General features: G+C 34.1%; 1 protein-coding gene across 1 annotated transcript in view; it reads right to left on the reverse strand.

The window, feature by feature from the left end:
* LOC130444721 (disks large homolog 5-like) overlaps window positions 1-20386 on the reverse strand; it is a 110823-nt gene that overhangs the window by 57998 nt on the left and 32439 nt on the right. The gene's annotated exons all lie outside the window — the stretch shown is intronic.

Raw genomic sequence — 20386 nt, forward strand, 5'->3', positions numbered from 1 at the left:
GATGGTTTCTGGGATAAACCGGAGTTGAAGAGAATAAAATACCAGACAGACTTGTTAAAAAAAAGAGCTGATAAACCTTTTGTAGGACCTGAACCCTTTTGTGGGCTACAGGACAATTGAGAGGACTTAGATAGGAGAAAAAAAGGTACTGGGATAATCTACTTTGCTGAGGTGAGCAAAGGGAATCTATAACCAAAAAGATCTATTGAATGTAACAATTTGGGAAGAGCGATTTAAGAGGGTGCTGGTCGGGGAATTACTACCTCAGTAGACACCTGAGTATACAAAACTCAACAGATTATGCTAAGTAAAAAACGAAATCCACATTCGTTAAAAGTGTGAGCTCCAGAGCACTACACCTGGGGAAGTTAGATTTAGATAATGCTGCTGGAGCCATCCTTCGTCTTGAGATTTCTTAAAGATTCAATAGATCAGTTGTGAGCAGTAGTATTCCCAGTTTCACAGCAACAAAAAGGATTCTTTCGGTCGCAATGTATATGATATTTTGAGCCATACATGTTAGGATAATAAAGAGAAAATGTTGGAGAACCAACAAAATTTTTTATAGAAATGGTTTCGTAAGAAGAAGTTCGAAAAAAAACAAGTAACAAGTGAAACTGTCAACTGTCAACATTAAAGTGGCTAGAGTCACATTTAAGGTAGTTACTCCAGAGCGCCCCGAAAGTGTTTTGCAGAACGCAACTGTCACTTTCACTACATGGAACACTCAAAACGCAACTATCGGTTTGTAAATGAATACAGAACGAAAAACTTTCAGATGGCGTCGCCTAAAAAATTGATTATTTCATCGACTAAAAAATATAATCTATCCATTTAACATCTTATAAATTATGAAATGGAATGAATGAAAAAAAGTACAATTTAATAAAAAAACATCATCAACCAATATAGTTTTATTTAACATCCCCTACTCATTGATTACCCTTTTGAATTCTTCACTGAATAATGGGGTGGGTATAGCTTTGGTAATAAATTAGCTACATACAATCTGTTGGAAAATGGAGCTCCTGCTTCTATCAATCAAATCAGCTCGGTAGGGTCGTTGTAATGAATTAACAAATTACGATAGAAGCGTTTTGTATGTAAACTGAATACCTTCAGTAGATAATCACATTATATGGGTTGTAATTCCATACTAATTACTTCATTAAAAACGAATTGCGAAGCTTTAGACGACGTTAGACATAATCGGGGGAGATTCGATTGTTAAGATACTTTGTTAACATGGCGGTACATATCCTTTATATTTCAAGGTGAAAATTGAATCAATTTCCATTAAACATAATTTTGTCTGATAAAATTTTCAAATCAAATCAAACAAAAGTGGTTGGTGTGATGAAATAAGTTTATTGAATTTTTTATCGTTTTATCGTTCTATCACGAATTTTTTTGTAAGTACTATCAATTATTGGTATTGAAATAATTGTATGGTAAATCTAGATTATCGAATTTTTTAACAACCATGTTAATATGCAATCTGGAAAATTTATAATGAGCAAATGATTAGTAGCAAAATACAAATTAACTTGCTCAAAGACAATTTGATTTTTTTTTAAGTAACAAATGCACAAATGATGCTATATCCTACCTCCTAAATAATGTCTACTCTAGCCCAAACAGCCATCACTCCACGACAACTTTTTGTGATTTATCTAAGGCTTTCGATTGTGTTAATCATAATATTTTAATCAACAAATTGCAGTTCTACGGTTTCAGAGGAACACCTCTCGCATGGTTCAAGTCATACCTTACCAACAGCTTGTAAGGTTCGATTCCACGATGTCTTCTTGCAAGCCAATAGAATTTGGAGTGCCCCAAGGCTCAGTACTAGGCCCTATTCTGTTTCTTTTGTTTATAAACGACATCGCCTATCTAAAGATCAGTTGTAAAATATGTTTATTTGCAGACGACACTAGTTTCTCTTGGAGCAGCCCTGGTTTCAGGGCACTTCATAGGATCATATCTAGTGACCTAATCACCATTGAATCATGGTGTGATTTCAATTTTCTCTTTTTCAACGCTTCTAATACATTGCGGCCTTTCTTATTTAACAACACCATTGACGTCGTTGAATCTGTAAAATTCTTAGGGTTTGTTGTAGACAATTCCTTGAAACGGGACTCACATATTGCCGCCTTATCTAAATATTAAGTTCCTCTTGTTTTGCGCTGAGATCATGACTAAAAGGCTCACTGCAAGGACTTCTTTAAAAGATTGAAAATTCTGAATCTTCCTACCTTATTCATCTTTGATTCCGTTGGCCTAATTCGTAAACACCCAATTTCAGAAAGCACGACCTTTACCTACCAACTCCACGCTTAGAATTAGTTAACGGCTCAATATTTTACAACGCAAAAAAATGCATCATCACTTGCCAATTGAAATCAAATCTGGAAAGTGCATCATACTTTGTTAACGACTTCTTTTCTAATAATAATATTTAATTCCGGGCATGCTGCAAACTGTTTTACTTTTTTATATGGACTTATATACAAATTATTACCTATTCCTAGGCCCGAGAAAACACTATTTTTATTTTATTCATTTTGAAATGTCCTCTAGGACCTATAAAAAGGCGTTTTAAGGGATTATGACCAGGACAAACTTTTGAGTACTGGGTTCTCGATTTTAAGTACAAGGTCGTCTGATCCATAGCGAATTCCTATTGTGAGGTACGGCTGTTGAAAATATTTATACCCTGAACAGTCTTAGACGAGGTTAGACTTATCGAACGGCTCTTTTAGTCAATGAGGAACAGTCAAGCATTAGAGAAAGAGGCTAGTAAACAAACACTCATTTTTCTCGATACATCTGTGATATCTCGTTTCTTTTTCCAGTGTTATTATTGATGTTTTTTGACAATGAGCGAGAAAGTGGTGTACAGTGAGAATAAAGGAACAAAAATGTCGTTTTGCGGCATGAAGAAACCAAAAATATCTCAAAGAAGACCATTTAATCGTCATGATTAAGACTTGAGGCAATTAATTGGCCCGGACAGTTACGGAATGTGCCTGGAGATCGACAGCGTATAAACTTACTGACCGGTTAAAAGATTAATCTGAGGATTTACGATCTACTTCTCTAGCAGTTATTATAGATATTCAACAAAATTCATTAGCTAAATATGATTTAAAAAATTACCGGAGCTGTGAATCCAGCTGTGAAGCTTAAAGAAAAGGATTTCGTCGCAAAAAACGCTGTGCAGCCGTCATTTTCAAATATATTGCTCCAAAAAAATTATTATAATAAGCACTGACATATATAATAAAATCATGTTTCTGTTATTTTGATATATTTTGTGGTATTTCTGAAAAATTCTATTCTTTGACCTCTAGGGTGACCTAATGTCTTAATATAGGTATCATAACTAGAATCAAACACTTGTTTCCCCAAACACTTTTATTTAGAAAACTTGAGCTAACAAAAAAATTAATAAAAAAATTCGAACACAAAACAATATATTATATAACAAAAATTAAATTCAGATAGATGGAAGCTATCATCTCGATATCTTCGATATTTTGGAATCACAGGAATATCATTCTCAATAGGCCTGAATATTTGTCTGTCAATTTTTACGAAACATAGAAATCCTTGGGCTTCTATTCCATCTTCTTCACCCTACGTTCTTTTGACGAAACGTAGTTCTTCGATCGCTTTAGAATTTAAATAGTTTTTCACAAAGATCTTTACATCTGACTCTCGTAATGGGAAGCCCCAATCAAAGGACTTCTGAATATAAGTGACAAATGCTTTCTCTTTTGCTGTTATAAAAAAAAACGGTTATCCTTCAGATTTGCGGCAATGTCTTATGGTGGGTCCACACGATTCAGACTTTTGTACGTACAGATATATGTACAGACTATGAAGTTGGATTAAAAAATTTTGCCCAAACATTTGGAAAGAATGTCCATACAGACTTTTCATTACTTCAGACTTTTCCAAAGTTTCATTCTTCTAAAAATTTAAATTTCTTAGCTAGACTTAGGTACATGCATACTCCGACTTTATTTGTCTGTACTGTACTGTACTAGTTTGCACAGACAAAATTCTATAGAATTTTATGGAAGTCTGTATCGGTGTGGACCCACTAATACACGAAATTTATTGCTTAATCCATCGGTAACTGCCGTCAGGGCCTATATCATCATCATAGTTCCGATCATATCTGGACACTACATTGCGTTTGTAAGCTCCAGGTATCCGTAAAAATACTTGGAGGTTATGAAGGAAGTTTAGAAGCTTTTATATAGTCTCTATAGTTATTATATTTTTATAAATTAAATTGCTACGAACCAGTCGTAAGCTCGATGTTGGTTGAAGCCAAGGATTTATTTGACATATCACATCATTAAAAAAGGATTCTGGTTGTTTTTTGCTGATCGGGCTATCTGATCTACTTCTTCATTTCCTTTTATACCAAAATGTGATCATACAAACATAAATACGGTGGTGGCATCTTCATTTTTCAAGTGCGCTATTTCTGCTTTAATTAGTAAGAAGATACGATTTTTGGTTTATAAGTGTTTGATAGTTCTGTTAATATTAGAGATAAGGATCTTTTTAATTCTCTAATATGGATGAATACTATAGAGCATTAAACATAATCTTTAGACCAAAATCTCAATAGACTTGCTATGTTTGATTTCGATGCAGTGCCCCATAGTTCAATACCATAATTACAGATGGGTTTCAATGTGACTTTGTATAGTAACAGTTTGTTATTGACTGTTAATTAAGATCATCGACCTATTAACTAGTGCAGTTTACTGAGTTTTACGTCCAAATTCTCTCTGTTTATTTGTATGTGGGTTCTCCAGATTATTTATCGATCCAGATAAATTCCAAGGTTTTATTGCACTTTCTTCCTGCTGCAGAAGATACCCGTTCAACACCAAAGTTGAATAGGTCCTTCTTCGTTGGATTTGAACCGATTGGAGAGATCATATCAAAAGAATGCCAGTTAACAGATCAGGTGTAAGTAAGAATTTTTGGAACCGTTGATGACTCGTCTTTCAGAGACTGAAGACAGATTACTTTCAGTCTCTGAAGACTTGTGAGTGTTGAGTGAGTGAGTGTTGGTGTAGTGGTGTGGTAAACAAGTGTGTTCATTAGTCGAGGAGAGTGGACAAAATGCAGAAACCAAACATATTGAGAGCACTTTGAAGAACCCCAAAAAGACGTGTGAGAGCTAAAGCTCAGCATCTCAAGAAGAGGCTGATAATTGGAATCAAACAGATAAAGTAGATTTTCCAGAAACTAAAAAATTTCTGATTTTTTCTCTTTTAAAATATTTTAACAAAGTTTATTGATGTTTTAAGAGTTTTTCATAAATTTAACTAATTTTTTGATAACGATCTACATATTTCTAGGAAACTTTTTGTTAATAAAAGAAATTCTATAGTCTTAATATACATTTAATTGATGGAATCTATAAAATAAGGACTTCTGGAATGTAAACACTGAGAATAATTAAATATACATGTATAAAATAAAGAGTGAGCCTTAGAAATAGATGAAGAGAACTAATTCAGTATATGATGAGGATGATGGGCGTAAAAGCAGAAAAAAAACATATGGAAACCACAGGACAACACCAGAAAGTTTACATTAGAGATGGAGCTCAGCTTTACAAGAAAAGCTCAAGAAGAGGCTAAATATTCGGAATTGACAAAGGGTCCTATTAAAAAAAGAAGATTTCTTAGAGACTGGCAAATTTTCTGAATCTTTCTGGAGATTTCAAAAAATATTTCAAAGGTTCCTTGATGTTTGGGGACAAGAAATGTGACTGAATATGAATAAATAGAAACAAAATTTGAGATAAAGGATGATTGAATGTTTTATTTGGTCCGTGTTGTTGTATGGAGCTATAGTTTGGACACCACAATCAACCGCATAGAAGTATTTGCAAGAAAATAAAGCAGTCTTAGGCTAAGCAACTTTTAACAGTAGAAAAATATCGAAAATTGTCAAACATCGGTCATGTTCTCAGATGGAATCGAATATCGACTCTTCAACATTATGAATAGTAAAAAAGGGCCGCAGGGACGTTGGAAGAAAAGGTTGGGGAATGTATAGACAAACATAGTAGGAGCAGCATGCTACTGTCAGGGAAGGATTGGAAAATTTAACAGTGGTAATGATCCACATCTTTCTGGGAAACTACCCAAAAATAAAAGGTTCTGCTCACTTAATGTCGGATAAAACTGTGAAATAAGGGATATTTTTGAGAAATTAGAACCAGATCGAGAGGATACCGAGCTAGGGTAACATATATAGGAAATATGATCCGGAAAATTATCCTATTTGTATTCATAACTGAACGAGCAAACAGGATTGGACTACTAATAATTTTCGTAGAATTTTATATGTCATCAGGAAACTCGCGTTTTTTTCAGTGGAATAAAAACAAAAATTAATTATTTTCATCCACTCATTTCATATATCTTATAAGTACCGGGTGGGCAACTAAGAACGGCTAGCGGACATATCTCAATGTTCCCCCTTCAATATACTCCCATCCCCTCGCCACACACCTTTCCATACGTTTTTTCCATTGATCGAAGCAGTGCTGGAAATCTTCTTTGGTGAGTTCATTTAGGAACTTTGCATTTTTTTGGTTTACCGCTACCATCGACTCTAATCGAATTCCTTTCGAAGCAGAACTTTTTCTAACCTTTGAAGGAAATCTGAGCAGACCCCTTGACGTAAGAGTTTTTGGCAAGGAGACAGATTTTTTGGCACCAACTTCGCATAGACTTTTGTGACGTGTAATTCCTCGTGTTAAATTTTTCTAACCGTTTCTTTATCGGCGTCTACAGTCTCGGCAATCATTCGGATGCTCATTCGACGAACTGCACGCACAATTTGGTTGATTTTGGTCACTGTTTCCGGAGCTGAAACAGTCACAGGGGACAGCTTACACCACTCAAAAACACGCGCACGAGATAGATAATTGTCCCCATATGCCTCTTGCAACAATTTATAGCACTCAGTTGGAGTTTTTTTCAATTTTACAAGAAATTTGAGATTGATACTTTGCTCCTGTGTTCGTTTCAAAACGCTACTGCACAAATATTATAATAATGACGGAAACTTGTTTTGGAACGTGCGTATACAAGACATATAGATACCCAACTCTTTACTCATTTTTCACCACAACTGTCTAGGGCTCCCTCTAGGCTCGCAGTCTTGTTATTCAATAGCCAGACTTCAGCTCAGGGAAAAATGGCCCGGAGAAGCACGAACAACACCCTCTAGCATTCACTTGCTAGCTATATTGCTCAGCATTTATATATTTTGTATCGCTGGACAAAGCTGTTTGAAGCAACATCAAGTTTATAAAAATCGGCCGATCAGAACCGGACTTACGGGTATTTTTTCCCACTCTACCCCATCACTTATTTGAAGAGAGGCTGAACCTTGTGGAATGACAAATACGAAGAATTTGCTGAAGCATTCGATTGTCACTTATTTGGGAAAATTTTCAAAAATTTCGTTTTTCAATGTCATATTTTCCAATACGCCCTTTAGTGATGGACCTAAAATTCTGAAAATACTTTTTCTCGGGTCCAGTTTTTTCTCTGAAGCTGCAATACAATCTGTTTCTGAGAATTACCCACCAATTTATACTTGGAATTATTTACGAACCGATTTTCAAAGTGGCTTTACTGAATCAAGTAAAAATATGGTAACGAAATATTTTCGGATGGATTTAAAGTGAAAATGGAAAAGTTGAAATATACAGAAGAAGCACCAAAAGTTATTAGAACCATTTAAGGACCAAAATATAACCCATATAATAATAAAAGCGCAGAAAGCGGGATGGTTAAGACACTTTGGAATGACTGAAAGACAATGGAGAAAATGGTTAGACACAAAGCATATAGGACACTATAATAATACAATCGATTTTATAATCTAGTAAATCACATAATTTATATATGTATGATCCTTAAGGCAATATAAGAGGGAGAAAAGGTTTATTTTGATGATGAATAAGGACATTTTTATTCGGGGTATGGAAAATACATAGAATGTCCATGATATAAGAATAACTTCCTCTAAAGGGCTGAGATTTTGATGGTTTATAGGAGTGTAGTGAAGTAATGGGGAAAAAAATGACTCAACGAAACAAACAGCTTTCCGGAAAATGTAATAGATGCTTTCTTTATTTAAGTAAGCGGCCATTTGGCTGGTGAAGCGGTTCACCAGGTTACAGGAAAATTATTTTCTCGTGAAATCTTCACAGACCGTCGCTAACAGCCGAAGAGGGATAGGGAAGTTTCCTTTTGGGTTTTGAGGAAACGCGCCGTCTAGTAGGGATCCAGGGGTTTTGTAGGATGTTTTTGGCAAGGAAATTGTTTGAATCGATGGTGCAAATCACGAATCAATTGGGAAAGATTTTACAATTTACATAGAGCTCGCCTACAAGGTTATTAAGAGATGCTGGACTGTAGTGACTGTGCGACGTGTTGATGATTTCCAAAAGAATAAATCAGATATTCTAAATAAATTATACAGGTCTTTTTGCTTATCTTCACAAAAATTTTATATTTAAAGTTCTTATATTTTCGTCGCTTCATTCTAGAAACTTTTTCTGCGTGAATGCATAACATATTTGTATTTCTACGTCAATGGATTTCATGGATTTTCGCTTTGATATGATTCACTTGACTTGAAAAATAGTATACTTACATAAGAACGTAATTTACTGTAATCTGCTTGGTTTCAAATGGAAAGTAATTATTCTCTTATGTTCAATAGGGCGTTCAAGCATAATCGACATAGTTGAAATTAAAACTAAGTGGATTACTCGCTTTAACGGAAAGAAAAATGAATAAACATGTTATCTCGAGGTGTTCATCGTGTTCGCAACAACGTAAATATTTATTTATGTCAAAGTCGTTAACATACAGTTTAACGCCAAGTACATAAGTTTGTAAAAGTTTTGTATATTCACGTGAGCATTTATAACACTGAAGAGCTTATTCTTATATAAAACATGAGTATGTACGAGTGTTGTTACTTTGAGATATACGGTAACTGATTATTACAAGATGCAGCATTTGGTTGGAAGCCGCTTTTTTATTGTCAGAATTTTTGCTAACTCATTACTCAATAAATCGTGTGACTAAGTGAGTAAAACACATTTTTTGTTTTACCAAAATCGATTTAATTCATCAATGTAATCTCTTTCAAGAGTAATACAATCATTTCAACGCTTCTTTAGCTTCTCGATGCCGTGCTTGTAGAAGGATTTGACTTTTGCCTCAAAATAGGCTTCAGTTTCAGCAATTTCTTCTTCATTTGAGCTGAATTTCATACCGGCGCGCTTTATTTGAGATCAGCGAATAGCCAGTAGTCACTGGGGGCCATATCTGGATTATACGGTGGATGAGGAAGCAATTCGGAGTGTAGTTCCTTCAATTCAATCGCCGTTGCCATCGACTTCGATGTATAAGGCCGTTTTTCTTTGATTTTTGCATTCAAACGATCCAAAAACTCTATGTAGTATTCGCTATTGATTGTTTCTTCCTTTTGGGGATAGTCGATGAACAATATTCCATGCGTATCCCAAAATACTGAAGCCATAAGCTTCCCAGCTCACTATTGTGGCCTTTGGACGCTTCAGACGTGATTCAGACGTGATTCACCGTCTGCAGTCCACTCAGATAATGATCATTTTGATTCCAGAGTAAAGTGATGGATCTATGTTTCATCTATTGAGATGTTTCGATGCAAAAAATCTGATTCATTACGTGTAAACATGGCCAAAAACTACTCTGAATCATCAACACCTTGTTGTCTATTATCGACTATGAGTAAACGCTTCACCCACTTTTGAAAAAGCTTCTCATGGTCAAATGTTCATGCATAATTGTGAACCCATGGCTCTGATATCTTTACGACCTTAGAAATCTCAATTTACGATTAGATATAACCAATTTGTGGACTTTTCTGATGTTTTCTGAAGTAACCACTTCAATTGATCGACCAGAACGTTCAATATCATCGGTGTAAAACTTTTGAGGCCATTGTTGTTCTTGTACAGTATTTTTTTTTCGAAGCAATGATAAATTAACACACGATATTGTTCTGAATTAAATCTTTCGAAAATAACAAAAGTAGCTTCACTTAAATAACTGTCACTTTTTTCTGACTAATCGAAATGTCATGAAATTTTACACATTTTACGAACCGAATTTTGCAAATAACTCGAAATCTATACCAAATTTCGAAAAAACTGAAGGGATCAAATATGTAGTTTAAGAAATTCTCTACAAAAAAGGTTTTCTGTGATTTTGTCCTAAGAGCTGACATTTCTTTGTAAAATGCGCTCAAACTTCGGAGTCGCATCTTACTTAAAAGTTTATGCGTCAGGTAGAGTCTGAGGGAAATTACGTATCTGGCTGAAGAAGAAACTGCTATACCTCCTCGAAAACACAACATTTCAGGACGAAAGAAAGTGCATTTTATTCGTTAGAGTCTCTACTTTTCAACTACATCTGCAAAAAAATTCAGACTTGTAAAATTTTCTTGCAAAACAACACGAACAGGATTGTTTTTTGCTGATTGTCTGGGTGAACTTAAAACACATGTGTCTGTGACTCTGCTACGCCCAGCAGCGAACCTTTGCTTGAGGTCGTCAATTAGACGATTACCTTCAAAATGAGACCAATTATACCTTTGAACTCACTCTGTTATAGGAAAAAAACTACTTTTACTAATGTTAGATTTTTTCATAGTTGACAAATTTGGTTACTTTTTTATAAGTTGTTGAATACCAGCCCTTTTTGCAAAATAATGAGAAAACTGAAGTATAAGTTTTGTAGCTGTGTTGTCGAGATTTAACTTCCTCCCCAAATAAGAATTTTTTGACGGAGAGACCTGCAGGAGAAGACAGTGACGAGCACGGAATTCCTCTTGGAAGAAATGCTCGAGAGTGATCGAAATCGACTAGATTGCAATTGATTTCTTATATTCGATTTTTAATATTGTCTCTATTTTTGGTAAAAGTTCAAACAAAGTTTTCACAAGAATAGCGTTGTTAAAGATTATCTCTGTCCCTCACTTAAGTTTAGAGTACTTACAACAATCAAGATTTTAAAAGACAATTTCTGACATTTTAGAATTTTTTGTAGGTTAGGAAAAATCATATTTGAAGGTAATTTCCTGCACCGTATTCTTTTACAGAAATTTACTTCCAAATTTCAAGTCTTTTTTGAGTTATCCGCAAAAAATGCACTGTTAAAAAAATCCAATAACACGAAATTAGCTTTTTATAACAGTAATTTTGAGATAAGGAAAAAACTACAGGTAATCTTTTTTGTAGAAAATTTTTTGAACTACATTTTTGATCCTCTCACTTTTTTCGAAATTCGCCATAGATTCCGAGTTATTTGAAATTCGAAATTTTAAAAATTTAAACAAAAATATATCGCTCAGCGGTCAAAAGTTTGATGTTAACTTTTGGCTCTAATTGGGCTGTACTCACTGGACTAAGACGCTACTAATTATTTTCAATTGCAATTGTTGGCTTCGATTGATATCAATAATCATTTACGTGATCCTAAAATGTTCGCGAAATTTAAAATTTTCGACACACTTGACAACGGAATAACAGGAAATTTATGATTAATTACACCATAATGGTAACGTCCATTAATTTGTATCGGACAATTGAATTGGATTGGAACAGGAAGCTTCACCATTAATCATGCCGCCACCTTCTTCGTTAAGGACACCATCAAGAGGCGTTGGTAGAACTAAATTTTCATTATCATCCATTTGAATAATTTGTAGAATATATAAAACCAGCTACAATCGGCTACAAAAAATAAAAGAAGCAATAAAGTCAGTTTTTATTCCAAACACCCTGTATTTTCAAATTTTTTATGATTGAAGATAATTGAGACAAGTCCAGTTTGTTGAAAAATTGTTTTAAATAAAAAATTTCCACAGGAATAGATTCTATGAAGTACTTTGGTAATATCATTATTTCAATTCACTCCAATTACGAGGGTGGCTCAAATATTTGAATAATCGCTTGAAAAATTGGCTGTATTGGATGTTAGACTGGACTACTACGAGGTGTAGAGAATAGCCGAATCCGCGTTACCTCACTCGATGACTTTTCAGTGACGGAGTCAACTTTCGCATCAGTCATCATGATAATGAGCAAATTTTTGATACCTGTTCGAAGAGAATGAGAAAAAAAGCATAAACGATCCAATACATACTCTAAAGGGTGTTTTTTGGGCCGTTATGTCTTGCACATTAAATCGCCTCACCACTCTATTTACCGTTTCATTTGAAAATGGCACAAAGGAGAAGATAAAAATCAAGCATCGCATTATCCCCCAATTGCACTTATTGTCACGTTATCTAAGGTCACAGAAAGATCTGGCAAGGCTTTTAATAACAGTGATAGCTAGTAGCGACCTCTCTGAAAGTATGGGCAAACCAATTGCAGATAAGTTTTCAGTATCAACAGAACCGTTTCAGGTAGGAGAAGGGAAGAATCAATATTAGATGAAGATCATTCTTCTTGCAACCATCGACGTTAGGAAACACCCAAAGGAATAACCACACTGCTTCCTCTCGCTTTCTTGTTACGGCAGAAAATTATCTTAGGAAATGACAGCTCCTTTGTGAAACAGGGAATGGTCTGAGAAATAAGCGGCACAAGGATAAATTCTAGAACTGGTGCGTTGGAACATATCCTATGATGATTAAAGCTGCCAGTCGGAAGCCATCTCATAGATTATGCCCATGACATGACTATCGTTATCACTGGAAGAAACAAAGAAGAGATACAAGAGAGGCTAACCAACGCCATATGGACTTGGAGGGAGATGTCTTGATGAACATGGACGATCGCTAGCAGTGGAAAAGATTAACTATATTCAAGCGATGAAAGACGGAAGACTAAAGAGTTTATGAAATAATGAATATTCACCATAGACTCTAAAATGTGTTTTGGAGAATATATGAGAAAAGAAGCAAATGAAGGTCAGTCATTTAATAAGAAATATTGAACGTCAAGAGGAGACTGTTGATGTCAGTCACAAATCCAATACTTATGGACCGTCCTGAGGTATAGGGAGATATTATGGATAAAGAGCTGCACCGCAAAAGAATAGCCAGAGTGCAACGCAGAGCTACTGTTAGAGTTTGCAGCTCTGTATCAGAACCAGCAGTATGAACCAATTTGGGAACCATAACCGTAGAGGTCGGTGAAATCATCTACAGAGGCAGAATCTCAAAGGAAAAAAGAATCATGCTAAAGGACCACTGGCAGCAGATGGATGATACGGACCAACGAGATAGGAGGTGGACTGCTCGACTCTAATCACCTGTCAAAGGATGAATAGGAAGAAGTAACGAAGACCAAGCTACGGACAACGTAAAGCACACATTCTTCATGTGCAGACATTAGTACTTACAACATGAAACGTGGAATACACGCCGCAGCTGAGTACGTGAAAATAATTCTACGTATAAAGAAAAAGGAGAAGTTGATGACCAAACCTCGTGAAGCAACAGCTAAAGAGCTTACAGAACGACGAATAAAAACAGCAAACACTAATTTAGCGAAGAACAACCATTTTGTGGAATGCTAACGCCAGTCCAGGATGGAAAACTCGAAGAGGTTTAGATTTAAATTCTAGTGTAGCACCAGTAACTAAATTAAGCTGTTTGATCAATCTCTCATCTCATAGATGTAAAATGAAACTTCAGTTACGAAAGTTTCGAATGTAGTAGTTAATTTCTTGTTTCACGGAATTAACCCTCGATAAATATTTGTGGGTTAAACACATTTCTTGAAAGTCAATAACGCCGACGAAGGATTTTAATTTGAAAAGTTACTTCAAAGGAAATGGGAATAGCGTAAGCCCTAGTAACATTGATAGCACATATTTCTTTTACTGTAGTTTACAACTACGAAGTATAATTTTAGTAAGACCTTTATAATATTGGTGGATTTAAGCTTAATTAACTAATCCATATGTACTAAATCCACACTACAATTTAATCGACTCTGTCCTTCAGAAACTTACGAGTGTATTAATCTTGATGCTTTCGTTTATACAATATGGATTAATTGAACGCTTTCTGGGAGAGGCATTTTTATGTTATAAAAGCACGACGGTTGTGAGGTTGTCGGTTTCTGCAAAAATCGGCGCTTGTATTTATGGTTTCTATCGAATTTAATCAATAATAGTGTTGTAGGGGTGCCGTAAAAACTAAAACTTCTTATTAAATAAGTATATGAGGATTGTCTGAGAAGTTTCCGATGTCAATTTGATAGAAATTATCAAAATAATTTATTGAAATTGAATCTTGAAAGATTCTCACTAAGATCTCAACCATTTTGGACGCTTAATTTTTGATTGAATATCGTATATGTGGGTAGTTCGAAAAGTAGAAAAACTTACGCAAATATAAAAAAGAACTGGACACTATGAGGACTTTGCACTTTCATTCACAACTGTTAAATATTGCATTCGGCCAAAAACTGCGACAATGAGCGATATAATCGAAAAAGTTTATCAAATGGGTACTCGATGACCGTCGTATTATGATTAGGTAACTTTAGAGTAAAGCTGCATTCGAATAAACATTTCCCAGGCCTTAGAGGGCGGTTAGAGCAGAATAAGTAGGATTATTTGCATCTATTCCTAACTGTAAATAAAACCTGAATACACAATCGTTTTTTGGAGTATTCATGAAGTTGTGTTTATCGACTTTCTTCAAAAATCTGGAGCAATAACAAAAAAAGTATCACACATCATTGCTTGATAAGATAAAAGGAGAAATTGCAAAGCAGCGATCGCATTTGAGGAAGAAAGTGCTTTTAAATCAAGATAACGCACTTTTTCACATTTTAGTGATCGCCATGGCTACAATTTACTAATTGCCCTTCGAATTGGTTGACCACCTACCGTATTCACCAGATCTAGCCCATAGTGACCTTTTTCGTTCTGGTTTAAGAACACTCGCTGAAACATCCTTCTTCTTTTGAGTTTTTGAACACTTAAATCGGTTCAGTTGGAGAGGAACTAGGCGCGGACATTCAATGTGGAGTTGTGGATGTTTGTAGGTTTTTGGCAATTTTTCTACATTAAAGATCTATATCTCAGGTTCTAATATAGCTACAGAATTCATTTTGGTTTAAAAACACTCGCTGAAATATCCTTTTTCTTTCGAGTTTTTGTATACTTAAATCGGTTGAGTTGGAGAGGAGCTAGGCGCGGACATTCAATGTGGAGTTATGGATATTTGTAGGTTTTTGGCAATTTTTCTACATTCAAAGATCTATATCTCAGGTTCTAATATAGCTACAGAGTTCGTTTTGATTCAAAAACACTCGCTGAAGCATCCTTTTTCTTTTGAGTTTTTGAACACTTAAATCGGTTCAGTTGGAGAGGAACTAGGCGCGGACATTCAATGTGGAGTTGTGGATGTTTGTAGGTTTTTGGCAATTTTTCTACATTAAAGATCTATATCTAAGGTTCTAATATAGCTACAGAATTCATTTTGATTCAAAAACACTCGCTGAAGCATCCTTTTTCTTTTGAGTTTTTGAACACTTAAATCGGTTCAGTTGGAGAGGAACTAGGCGCGGACATTCAATGTGGAGTTGTGGATGTTTGTAGGTTTTTGGCAATTTTTCTACATTAAAGATCTATATCTAAGGTTCTAATATAGCTACAGAATTCATTTTGATTCAAAAACACTCGCTGAAGCATCCTTTTTCTTTTGAGTTTTTGAACACTTAAATCGGTTCAGTTGGAGAGGAACTAGGCGCGGACATTCAATGTGGAGTTGTGGATGTTTGTAGGTTTTTGGCAATTTTTCTACATTAAAGATCTATATCTAAGGTTCTAATATAGCTACAGAATTCATTTTGGTTTAAAAACACTCGCTGAAACATCCTTTTTCTTTTGAGTTTTTGAACACTTAAATCGGTTGAGTTGGAGAGGAGTTAGGCGCGGACATACAATGTGGAGTTATGGATGTTTGTAGGTTTTTGGCAATTTTTCTACATTTTAGGTTCTAATATAGCTACAGAGTTCGTTCTTTTCTATTATAATGATTTCTGATACTTATTTAATGGATTCGATGTGAGCGAAGTCGCGGTAAAAGCTAGTAGACTTTAATAGAAAATAATAAGTAAGTTAGTTAAGTGATAAGTGAATTATGAAAGTTAGTTATGGATAGTGTGAAATATATAATAAAAAATGATGATACCTTCATTTTTTTCCGTTCCCGATAAAAGAGTAGTAAAAATATCATTTTATATCTTTGAATATAGTCTTCATTGAGGTTTACACCTCTGCAAACTACTTATTCACCACATATATGACCTTATCAATCGAAGCAAATATTTTACGTGTTGTTAAGTTTTGGAAAAGGCCTACAAACGTTGGGGGCCAAATCTAGAGAATGTAGTATATGTTTGAATTATTCTAAGCCTGTGTGAGCTAGTGAGATTGTATCAACAGGAATCGGTAACTTGGTGCATTATCCTGAACGCATTTTCAACTTTTGCCATTAGGAAAAAGTCGCTAGTTAGTAGATGTATTCTTTCAAACCCATGTCTACAAATAGCACTGAAAAAATACTTTCTCTTGTTGTATAAATTGCAATTGTGACTATTGATGTCAAGGAATCTTTTATTCTCAAAGCTAACAGCTCTGATTTTCGTTTTCAAAAATTTATATCACTAAACTCATTCAGTAAATAGTATTCTACATATTCACTTTCACTGATAGACTTTCAATGAATCTGGCATTACTTCTGAGGACATAAGAATGATTTTTTTAAAATAAATAGGCCGAGGTTTAAACAGGACATTTCCTAGACTGTACGTTTGGTAATATCCACGTTTACTTGCAATTGAAACTTTTTGGCTTCTACTGCAGAAAAGAAGCACCTATTAAAATGATTCCGATCATGTTAATACCGAAATCTGATCAAGGATGTTTCTATTCTTTACGCAATTGTGAAGATCTGACATAGGATTTACAAATTTGATTAATATTTACTTCCGAATACTCAGAGTAAGTCTTTTTGACAGAATATGCGGTTTTTCTTGTCTCTTTTTTGTTGTATGAGCACCACAAATAGTACAATTCACTATTTCAATCAAACGTTTGATTATTTAAAATATAAATAGTGCAAAAAACAAAAAATTAGAGCATATTTAGTACTTTCATGGCTATAGTTGTAATTTGACTAGAAAACCCAGAATCGGAAAGACATTCAGGGGCAATAGATTTTTTTATAAGACTGTGTTAGTGATAAAATTAAATCATGTGCATCTAACTTGGATAAAAGTTGTTGTAAAGATGTTTTCAACTCCGATGTCCATCGATTTTAATGAAATTTTGACAACATGTTGGGATTACTTCAAAAAGTAAAATCTACCCTACGCTGATGTGTCCTTTTGCACTAGGGATGAGTTCCACCCTAACTAGGAGGTAAGCAAAAATTTTTTTAGCATTTTTCTTCAGTAAAACCACTTTTTAAATCGATTTTTCATAAATAATTTAAATACTTTTGATTTTATTAGAAAAAGTGGAAGAAAAGAAAATGAAGCTTCTAAAAAAAACAAAGAAAATGGTTTTCGGAATGATTGAATTTTTTAAAATTCAAAGTCGAGTACGGGAAAACGGTCAGCTTATCGAGGTAATTGTATCAAACCTTTTTCAAAGAACATTAAAAAGCTTTAGAATAAGAGTTAGTGGAACTCTCTAGCATAAAAACCGAAATGAGATCGATTTATATTTTTTTTGTAGAAAAAACTCCAATTTCACCCTAAGCAATAGTACCCAAATTGCAATAAAAATATAATCCAGTGATGATTTATTTTATTCACGTACTAATAATAATTTCTGGAAGTTTGAACGATTTATAATGCATAATTTTTTTTACAAACATTTTGCTTTTTTGAAATTTTTTGTAACTTCTAAAACAACTGAAATTTAACTATACAATTTCGAACCCTTTAAACGTTACCATCTAAAAAATAGAGGGGCCGAAAAATTTGAAACGTTTAAAAACTTATAGGTTATAAAATTCCCTGTAAATCTACGTTTTGAGCGACTAATTTGATTGAAAATTAACCGAGATATGGCCAAAAAACTAAATACCCTTTTTTTAAATTTTGAGGCAGGTACATTTTGGAGTATAAGTGAAATTATGCATCGAAGATGTGAATAATTTTTTCCCTTTTTTTGACATAAAAGATGATTTATAGGGGTTGAAAATTTCAAATAAATAATAATCAAGTTAAAAGAGATGGGAAAATGTCAATTTAAAATAAATAAACCAAAAAATTGTAGGCGTACGTCTGTAAATATTTTTTGGGTGCAAAATAATGGAGTTGAAGACAAATAAAAAGAGTCAATTCAATATAAGTAACCTACCACAAAGGAATCAATTTTTTTTCAATTTCATATTAACCAGAGGAGCTTTATAAGGGATAAAATACATCAAGCCGGGCTGAAAAATACTATATTAAAGCATTAAACAACTTTTATTCGAACTTTAAAAGTATTTTTCTACTCATTGAATGTTTTTACTTATAATTTTATTCATTTTTCCCAATAAGGGATAATTCTTACATATGGACATAGGGTAGATTTTGAGGATAGAGGTAAGTCAAGCTTAATTCCAGATTTTTATGCAAATCGATGCGGATTCATACAAATCGAAGGTAATACCTCATTTTTACAATGGTAGCCTGGACTAAATAGTTTATTGCAATGCATTGTGGGGCCAAAGCCTTAAATTTTTGGCAAAAACACGAAATTAAAATATTTCTTCAGTGTAACTGCGATACTTTAATCCTGTAGCAAAAATTCACAGTATTATTATCCCAGGCCGCGTCTGGATAACTACGTGGTGTCTTGTGAAACATTTTACTGCCTTAAGAGTGCGATTAGCTGAAGCCTACACGTTTTCTTATCAAAAATCAGAAGCCAATAATTGTGTTCAACAAGCACGTTGGTGCTTGACAAAATATGGAAAATAAACCGACAATTACGGTGATTTAAATTCATATATCGAGAAACTACATTTTCTTTTATTATTATACAAATTATCACCGAAAAATTGCTACATACACCGAATGGTTGTCCCAAAATTGATTTTTACTTTAAATCTGATTGATCAAAAAGGAAAGAAGCTGTAGGTTTATATAAAGAAAACAACGCGGATCCTCTTTTAATGGGGCAAACAGCAAACATTGGAGCACGCATGAAAAGAGAATTCGATTTAGGTAAAGTGTTGAAACAAGCTACAAAAGCCCGGAATGACGTACAAAAATCAAAAATTGCCCAGCACGAAGAAGAAGAAGCTACGAAAAGACAATACCCAAGATGTAACAGCTATAGATAAAATGGTAAAGATTCCTTTAGGGAAGTTGATGGAAAACACAACTGCTGAAATGCAAAAAGATGTTGTCGCTAACAAATTTGAGTCACATAATCTTAGAGGTTAATTTCTTCTTCAGCAGTGGATTTGATGGTAGTAGTAATAGTCAATTTAGAAACAGACAGAACTAGATTCAGATTCTTCATTGCTCTGAGACTTATTATATCTGATGGTACGATTCTATGAAACAATTGGATACGTTTCTGTAGGCTGCTGAAGCTTGAATATGTGAAACAAACTATTGAAGTTTTTTAAAAATATGAATTTCATTGGGGATCTATGATGTTTTATTTGAGAAAACTAAAACCAGAAACGAAAACAGTAGTTTCTACAACCGCCGTCTTTAAATTCTAATGTTGCTACCGTTAATATTAAATTTTGGCCATTGGAAAGCTAGTTTTGCCCCACATCTACATCGTGTATCTAATAAAAAGGGTATAAAAATTGATTTATTACAGAAATAAATTATTATTGGCCATACAAAACTAAATGATAGTGTAAATTACTTTTAAATGGGGTATTGTAACATTTCATTCAAAAGAATCAAGAGAAAATAAACGTATTTGGTTAAGAAGAAAGTTTTGTTAATTCCTGCATTATTTTTTTTAATGAAATGAATTATGTTTATAAGTATTCTATCTAAAATTAGTATCAACATGTTGATCGACAGTTTTAGATCAAACAAATTGTTCGCTTTAATCAATGTGTAATGATTAAAGAATGCTTACGAATTTGTGGTTCCAACAATTTAATTTACTCGTGATTTGGAATTTCAGTTTAATTAAACAACAAAATGCAACACTACCTCTGTTAGCACATATTAATCTGAGAATCACATAGGTTTTTTTTGATATATACATTGTATCTACCTATTTGAAAAGCCTCAATCTGTTTATTTTTAAACATAAGTTCTAACTTG

Source organism: Diorhabda sublineata, chromosome 5 (assembly GCF_026230105.1).
Source record: "Diorhabda sublineata isolate icDioSubl1.1 chromosome 5, icDioSubl1.1, whole genome shotgun sequence".
Taxonomy (NCBI): domain Eukaryota; kingdom Metazoa; phylum Arthropoda; class Insecta; order Coleoptera; family Chrysomelidae; genus Diorhabda; species Diorhabda sublineata.